The sequence below is a fragment of the Phodopus roborovskii genome, unplaced genomic scaffold, assembly GCF_943737965.1.
Source record: "Phodopus roborovskii unplaced genomic scaffold, PHOROB, whole genome shotgun sequence".
NCBI classification, from domain to species: Eukaryota; Metazoa; Chordata; class Mammalia; order Rodentia; family Cricetidae; genus Phodopus; species Phodopus roborovskii.
The window spans coordinates 10,284,044-10,293,318 of NW_026126460.1; the positions used below are offsets into that span (position 1 = coordinate 10,284,044).

The 9,275-nt window shown below is 44.6% G+C and overlaps 1 pseudogene; it reads right to left on the reverse strand.

Annotated features, from left to right (window-relative positions):
* Window positions 1–7,287: 7,287 nt before the first annotated feature.
* On the reverse strand, window positions 7,288–7,915 carry LOC127226538 (high mobility group protein B1-like; annotated as a pseudogene).
* Window positions 7,916–9,275: the final 1,360 nt, after the last annotated feature.

Below are 9,275 nucleotides of genomic sequence, written 5' to 3' on the forward strand. Positions count from 1 at the left end.
TGGTAGTTTCTGAGGGAAGGGAGAATAAGACAAAGGTAGCAGACAGAATTGGTTAATTAGCAGCCTTGCGTGGGTTCTGGGGCAAAGGGCTGTCTCCAGGTGTCCGCTACCTGTTCCTGGGATGATCAAGGCAGGCAAATAGTAGCTGGAGTTTGAAAGTCAAAACAGGGTGTGAAGATGGTGGCTGAGATTGTGGACTCTGGGTTGATTGGTCTGTGCAGGAACTGCACACTGGAAAGTAGTGTGTTGAGAGCTCTTCCAGGAAGTGGCTGACTGGTCAGAGGTGATTCAGACCCTAGATACCAAAGGATCAGAAGACAAAAAAACAAAGGACAAGGTTGGTGCACAAGGAGAGGATCACAATAACAAACCATGGGCACAACAATCTCACAGATCAGTCTCAAAGGTGGCTAGGCCCGCCCACAACACCTCAGGCACAGAGTCCGGGCGGATCCACACTTGCTGTCTAACTTCCTCACACGTCCCCAGGTGGCACCGATGGCAGAGATAGCCAGTTCCACGTAGCCAGATTTTAAGAACCCTCAGTTTAGATAAACCATTCACCTGTTTTCCAAGGTCATCTGGGCAAAAGGGTCACATGAGGTGAATGTACACAACAGGAAGGGCTCAGAGGTAAGAGGGCTGACAGGAAAGATGTGTGCAGAGAAATTCCCTTGAGGCACACAAGAAGGCTATCAGCTAATGTTCATGCTGCACTCTGTGACTTCTTGCACTTAACGCCCTACAACAGCCCAAACTTCAGGGGTCTTTGAGGATGGGAGAGAGGTCAGGTCCAACTCAGATTGCACCAAGAGGTGACTGCAGTCGAGGGGCAGAGCAGGAGGCAGAGGATGGAAATCACTTAAGAAACCCTGGGGGGGGTGGTAAGATGGTTCTGGGTACCAGACAAAACGTTTCTTGCTGAAGACAGGCTGGATGATGAGACAGCTGATGACAGAGTGACCCAGTCGATTCCAGATGGATCTTTAGCGTGACCAGAGCATAGGGAGGTTTTGCTGCATTGATTTAGTAGGTGTGATGCCGGAAGGAAGGAAAGACTGACTCAGTGACTTAGCACCCATTCAGGATGGAGGCCGGAGGCAGGTGCTGTCTCACACCACAGGTCGGTTCTGAAGGGCTTTCTACTTAGAAAAAAACACAAAAGAACAAAAACAAACAAACTCCATAAGGTCATTGAGCCCTTTATCCATGCTGCAATATGAGTCGAACCCGATTTCTCACCCATCCCAGAAGACCATGAAGTTAGTTCCTAAACCTGTTCTCCCTTAATAAAGTCCACTGTTCGTTACAAGCAAGCCTCAAGCCTCATTCCCTAGTTTTGTCTGTTTCTGAGATAGCATTATGTATCCCTGGCTGGCCCAGGATGGTCTCAAATTTGCAATTATCCTCCTACCTCTGCTTTCCTGCCTCCCCTGGGATTACAGGTATGTGCCACACACAGGCTCAATTTTTTTCTTCAGCATTTCCCCGTAGACATGTCTGTCCTGTGTCCAAATTGTCCACTTTTAGGAGGACACTAGGTGAAGAGGTCCACTCTACCCCAGTACAACCTCATCTCAACTAATTACATCCCTAACCTTACTTCAAAAGAGATCTCATTCTGAGCACTGAGAATTCAGCGTATCAATTTAGTGGGATTGCGGTCCGATCTAACCCCTAATGGGGAGTAGGTTAGTAGGTCAGTCTTCCTAAGACTGAAGACATGAAAAATAACCTCCTTAAGCAGGGCCAGCCTACCACATGACTGAATAAGAAGCTCTACTTTCATCCATGGCTTTGGGATCAGCTGTGGGAAAGTAGGAACACAGCACCAGTAAGGAGTGGCCTCTTTCTCTATGGGACTCCACTTCCTCTTCCTGTTCCTCCTCGGTTGTCTACCATTCAGCTCTTAGGCAGGAATACAGAGTATCAGGAGAAAACAGCCTTGGGGCCTGCCGTTCACCAGTGGGTAAACCTCTTCCCGTCTGAACAGCGTTGAAATAAAAGTTTGAAGAGTGAAGAGTGCTCTGGAAAACTAAAGGTGCTGATTCCTGAAGCAAACTGCCCAGCCGAGACATAGTGATCTCCTGACTCACTGCTAGAAGTCGTCCAGCTCCTTGCATCTCTCTTTGCAGGACAGGCCACCCATAGGAAGATGCAAGATCAGAGTCATATAGAGTCCTAAGAGCATGGGTGGGAAGAACCTATCTTTGTGTACACAAAGCAGCAACATCATCAACTGCAGGCAACAGCTGGGAACATCTGGGGAATGCCCCTTCACAGGCAGTGCAGAACCCACTTTGGTAGGGTACCAATCATGCTTATTTAGAGAAAGGGATGCTGAAGAGTCTTAGCTATGGACATATCATTTCCTCCTTCCTTTAGTCATGCTATGTTGAATTCATGGGATGTGCCGGGCATTGGGAAAGCAGTAAGTTAGGAAGTTGGGTTTAGCATGCTTCTCCCTTCTGGCAGTTCTGTGCCCTTCAACAAGTACATTTCTGTATGAGTTGGTTTGTCGATTAGTAATATGAAAACAGAAAACTGAATTTCCATAAAGAGTTTAGTTCAGTTCCATCCAACATGGTGTTTGGGAATAGAAGCCTAGAGTGAAAGAAAGGGTTGGAATCCAATGTTGACTTAGATAGGACTTTTTCTTAGAGAAAGGGAAAAGGCCAGAGGAGGCAGGTCAGTGTTCAAGAGAAGTTCAGGCAACAGCAGAGTGGGATCATGCTCAGCACTGTGGATTAACTGGGAAGAGGCCCAAGGCAATGGTGTGTCTTGTACAGTCCAGCGCCCAGTATAAGGATTGGTGAACATTTGCCAAGAAGCCGGACAGAAGGGAGAGCCCTTCCAAGAAAGGAGATGGGCCAGAATTGGCATAGAAAGAAGTTCAAAGTTTCCAGGTGCCCTGAGGATTGGGACCTTCTCAGATTGTTTGTTCAGCATACTTTTTCTGTTCAATCTTTATTACCTTGCCAGCTGGGAGGGATTTCCAAACTGTTTTATATTCTGGTTTTGACCTCTCTGTCTGTCTGTTCTCCTACCATAGGACAGTCCTAGCCAAAGCTACAGCAGAAGAGAATGATCAGGACATAAAAACAGGCTGGTAGGAAGGGCCCATGGTACTCCTTGGTGCAACTGTCCACTATCTGCTGGCCTGTTGACCCTTCCTTAGGAATTGATGGCTGCATCTCAGCAGGAAGTCTGAGAACAGCTAAGCTCCAAGAGCCCTCAAAAGTCAATAATTGAAAACTAAACTAACAGCATGGGGCAATGTGTTACTAGAACTAACCACCCCAGGCAACTGCAACTCAGGACACAAGAATCAGAAGGAAGGAATCAGGTTTATTCAAGGCAATCTCAAAACGATAGAGGGACTATTGCCTCAAAGCTGCACTGTAGGGAACTTATGGGTGCAGAGGTTTCCATAGGAAGAGAAAAGCAATGGGCAGAAAAAATGGGGGTGGAACTCTGTACATATCTGGGGCAAACATATTCATAGAACTAAAGCCCAGTGTCAACCAAGTCATTATGTGTTCTGGGTTCCATAAATCCAAAGAAAAGAATCAGTAACATCTTTTTTTTTTTTTTTTTTTTTTTTTTTTTTTTGAATCAGTAACATCTTAACCAGCAAGGTGGGGCTTTTCTTCAGCAAAAGGGTTAAGGCAGGGTAAGAACCGTGTGGAGGCTGAAGAGATGGCTCAGCAGGTAAGAGCAAGAGCACTTGCTGACCTTATAGAGGACATGGGTTTGATTTCCATCACCCACATGGTGGCTCATAACCACTCCAGTCCTGGAGACCCAACACCTCTTCTAATCTCCATGAACACACATGTGGTACACATGCATACATGCAGGCAAAAATATTCATACATGTAAAAAATAAAAAATAAGTAACTCTAAAAAAGGATCGCTCCCCTCAAAAGCTGTCCTGTTAAGGAAGTGGGGACAAAGAACGCGTCAGCTACAAAGACAGCAACTATTCAGCTCCACCCAAATGTTGCTTCATGGGAAATTCACAGTACCCAGGTTTTGAAATTTTTTTTAGAAATTAGTAATAGAAATATACACGCAGGTATATAAATATTTGTACATGCAAAATATACAAACACACACTATATTCTATTTCAGGTAAGTAGAAGACAGACAGAATGATTAGCTTACAGACTTACATAAGAGTGTGATAAGTCCCTCGCTCAAATCTTGGCTTGTCAATGTCAAAGCTGAATTTCTGAAATACCAGGTATGGATAAGGGAAATCATGCAGGTAGTGGGGAGCTTCAGAGGAAAAAGCAAAGAGAGCTGAGAAATAACAAATACAGGTTCAGTACTCTAAGGATAAGACACGCAAGAAGGAGAGCATTTTTAAGTGTTTGGGAAAGTCAATGCCTACAGATGCAGGGATATCAGAAGACAGGCAGGAGCAGGTGGAAAGATCTGAAACGTTTTTGTTAAGAAATGAACCCAGAAAATAAAAAGTGATGAAAATACTCAAAGCCACCACAACACTGGTATTAAATTCTGCTTGGTTAGTAACGCTCAGTGGTGGCTTCGAGTAAGTGTACAATCATTGCCAACTAAAGAAAAATACTAACACCCCCAAAGTCAACCCAAAATGAGAAAAGGAACCCAACTGGGTGTAACAGCTTATCTGGGTGAGGTCTCAGCTCTCAAGTGGCTCAAGACTACTTCCTCTAGGCCACATGGTGAGTTTCAGGCAGGCTAGGCTACAGAGTGAGACCCTGTCTTAAAAAAATACAAAGACAGTCAGAGCAAGGGGACAAGAGCGAGATGGAACTCATCCCCAGCTCTTCCTGCCAGCCACAATTTCTTTCCTATCAATAATTGAAACATCCTGCAGGCATATTAGAGAGCCTAGAAGCCAGCCTTTGCCCTGAGGGCTGCCACAGGTGAACATTTGCATATATCAAAGGAAATGGTGTCTCCACCATTTCTGCCTGCCTCTCCTCTTCCCTAGGGAAAACCTCAACTTTGAAAATCATCTCCCTTACATTCCCTGATCACATTTGTGTGCCATTCTGCAGATGAGATGATAAACACAGGCCTGCATGCAGTCTGCATGTGCATGCATGTATATGTGTGTACATGTCTGCACAGAGGTCTGTGACCATTTGGGTTTACACTAATGAGGGAAGGGTAGAATGTGGTTAGGATGGAGAAAATAAAGGAGTGTTGAGAGAGAAGTAAACAGAAAGATGATTCTGGATGTAACCATCCAAGTACATTTCTTCCTTTCAAAGCCATCAGCTATTTGGGGGCATTGAGATGTGGTTTCCTTGTGTTGCCTTGGCTGCCTGGGAACTCTCTCTCTAGACCAGGCTGGCCTCAGACTCACAGGGATCTATCTACCTCTGCCTCCTAAGTGCTGAGATTAAAGGTGTGCACCACCACCACTGGGCCCACCCAGCTATTTTAAACTTACACTTTAAGAGAATTGTTAAACTGCAAATACATTTCCTTTCAATAGTCAAAAGGAAGGCTTCTGATTTAGATGTGTGATGCAAAGTCTTTAAAGCTACAGACACAGCAGGAAACCTTTTATTGTGTGTGAATGTGCCTTATCAAACCTTTATAGTAATTAGACATTCCCTTACCATTTCAATGGAAATGAAGCCCTGAGGGATGAGTGGGAAGGCTCACAAAAGCTACAGGATAAATCTACCTCTATAGCTCAAACCAGTAAGCTTCAGGTTAGTATGGGTTCACTGAGCTTGATTCATGGGAAATAGAGAGGAAATGATTCAAAATCATCTTTAGACTGTGAAAGGGGAATCTTAGGAGTCCGCAAAGTCTGCCCTACAGTTTCCACTTCTGTAAATCATCAGCTGCAGGAGACAGCAAAACCAATCATTTATTCCCAGCAGTTCTAGGGAGGGGAGAAGATGAGAAGGAACGGAGTGCTAGACACATGAAAACACAAGGTTCTGTAGTCTGGTTCCTGAGCCTCCCTGCCGTGGACAGGATCACAGATACTGAGTTTTCCCTTTAGATTTCTGGGTGTTTTGTCATCTCCTTCTCCTGGGTGAAAAAGTTATGTCTGTTAACCATTTTCAAAGGTTCTTACATATTGCATGCCTGGGTCAAAAGGTTCGTTAAACCCCCTTTCCAAACACCTGTGTGGAAAATCTATTTGCATACCTGACAGGTGCTATGCACTGGACTGTGGACCTGCCCAAGCTTACTTTGCAGTATTAAGGAGTCAACAGTAAGTGATGACCAGCAAAGACTGAAAGTCCAACAAGAGATTTCTTCTTGGTCCAAAGCTAGGAACTTCTCAGCACTTCCAGCATCCATGGGTCAAAGGAAGCCCAGGGGTTTAAAGGCTTGATCAGTGCCATCTCTAGAAGGCTCTGGGAGGCTCAATATTATTCACTTCTCCCTTATTCATTCTCCCCCTCTTTCTAATTGTTTTTAAAGAGTCTAAAAGGCCATTCAGTGGTGGCACACACCTTTAATACTGCACTTGGGAGGCAGAGGCAGACCCATCCCTGAGTTCAAGACCAGCCTGGTCTATGCAGTGAAGCCGTGTCTTGAAAACCAGATAGAGAAAGAGGCATAGACAGACAGACAGACTGCCTGACTGACTGACTGACTACAAGGCCAGGCATGACATGGTACTGCACACCTTTGATCCCAGGAGGCAGATCTCTACAAGACTAGCCTGGTCTACATAGTGAGTTCCAGGCCAGCTACATGGTGAGACCCTTCCTCAGAAAGAAAAAAGAAAGGGAACAGTGAGGGAGTCAGCTGAGACAGCTCAGTGGGTAGAGGTTCCTGACACCTGAATTTGCTCCCCATCCCACAAGAGGGCCAGAGAGAATTTACTCCGGGACACACACACACACACACACACACACACACACACACACACACACACAATTTTTAAAGAAACAGTGAGGGTCAGAAAAAAAGCATTTCTAGCTAATGAAGAGGAAAATGAAGGCATATGTATAAATAAAGCAAGTACTGGAATCCACTGGGTATGAACTTCCCAATTAAGAAGAAATCAAGCATAGAAGATAAAAGGTTAAGTACATTTATTTCCAGGGTGGAATGCTCACTGGCCATGTCCAAGTGTGGAAGTGATGTTTTATGCTTATCATTTGTTCATGTGCATTTCTAATTTTTACTATGTATATTTATTTTCCTTATAACGTTACCACTTTTTTTTATTTTACATTTCAATTTTTTTTCTTTAAAAAGAGTGAGTTGTGTACAGGGGGTTAAATGCTTTATAGACAAAAAAACTGCACTAGAATCAACTTATTCATCATCATCTTCTTCTTCTTCGTCTTCCTCTTCTTCCTCATCCTCTTCATCCTCCTCCTCATCTTCCTCTTCCTTCTCTTTCTTGCTCTTTTCTGCCTTGGCCACCCCCTTTTTCGCTGCATCAGGTTTCCGTTTAGCTCTGTAAGCAGCAATATCCTTTTCATACTTCTCCTTCAGCTTCTTTTCAGACGGATGCTTGTCATCTGTGGCAGTGTTCCACATCTCTCCCAGTTTTCTTTGCAACATCACCAATGGACGAGCCTGGGTGTTCTCCTTTGATTTTTGGGCGATACTCAGAACAGAACAAGAAGAAGGCTGAAGGAGGCCTCTTGGGTGCATTGGGGTCCTTGAACTACTTTTTGGTCCTCCCTTTGTGAGGGGGGATGCAGGTTTTCATTTCTCTTTCATAACGAGCCTTGCCCGCCTTTGCCATATCTTCAAATTTCCCCTTTTCTTTAGCAGACATGGTCTCCCACCTTTCTGACCATTTCTTGAAGAACTCTGAGAAGTTGACAGAAGCATCCAGGTGCTTCCTCTTGTGTTCCTCCCGGCAAGTTTGCACAAAGAATGCATATGAGGACATTTTGCCTCTCGGCTTTTTAGGATCTCCTTTGCCCAGCATTTCAGCATTTCATATTATGGCTGAATTAGACCTTAGTGGAAAATAGTCAAGTCCTGAAATTTTCAAATATCTGGTCATATAAAAGGACTGGCAACTGGGGCAGTGGTGGTGCTTGCCTTTAATCCCAGCACTCAGGAGGCAGAGGCAGACAGATCTCTGAGTTCAAGGCTAGCCCAGACTACAGAATGAGTTCCAAGACAGCCAGGACTACACAGAGAGCCTAGAGAAAGTGTGTGTGTGTGAGAGAGAGAGAGAGAGAGACAGAGACAAAGACAGAGAGAGACAGGGAGAGGGAGAGGGAGAGGGAGGAAGAAGCACCATTACTTTTCAACTACATTTCTATAAAAGTTTTACTCAAATGCTTAAAATGGATGAATTTTATGGCTTGCAAATATAGGTCAATAAAGCTGACAAAGATTCTACCAGAGTCATTTACTCATTATTATCTTCAAAACATGATCCATAATTTACAGGTGGGATAGCCTGCTGTGGTTTTGTGAGTCTAAGTGACTTATCTACTTAACCACAGGAGAGAGAAAAAAAAGAAGAGGGAAAAAAAAAAAAAAAAAAAAAAAACAAGCTCCAAATGAAAAGTCCAGTCCAGATCTTTATCCAGTCTAACCTTCTTGTCCATGAGGCTATGGTAGTAAAGGGCTAAATCTCTTCCCATTGTCTATAATTCTCCAAGAGCTGATTAAGCCACAAACAATAATTTTCGAGAAAAGGAATCAGAAGTAAAGTCCACAGTCTCAACGGCCCCTGTGTCCACATAGAGTTAACCATTAACTGCAGCACACAGACAGGGCCTTTGTCTTCCCCCCCCCCACTTCTCTGTCCCCCATGACACACCCTCTCCTCTCCCATTCCCACCTCCTGACCCAAGGAGCAAAAAGTTATTAAGCACCAAACCCCACCCCAGCCTGAAGTTCGAGTCAAGCAGTTGGCCCATGGAGACAGCAAACAGTTGCAGCAACAACATTCTACAAACACTTTACAAGTTATGTAGCTGGTCACAATGTGGTGACCATGTTAGGAAGCAGTACTATGAGCAGACAGAGCCACTAGCCCTACAGATAGCCAGCCCTCCACTAAGGTAATTCTCAAAGGTGTTTCTGCCCTGCTACTCTTAGCAACTGGTTAAACTGTAAATTTGGGAGCTGGGGGGATAGCTCAGGCAGTAAAGTGTTTGCCATCAAAGCATAAAGACCTGAGCTTGAGTCCCTAACACCCATGAAAAAAATCAGACACAGCAGTGCATTCCTGTAATTGCGGTGCTGGGGAGACAGTGACAGCAACGGGATCTTTGAGACTCTCTGCCCAATCTAATTAAAGCAGGAAGCAGAAGCCTGAGATTCTGCCC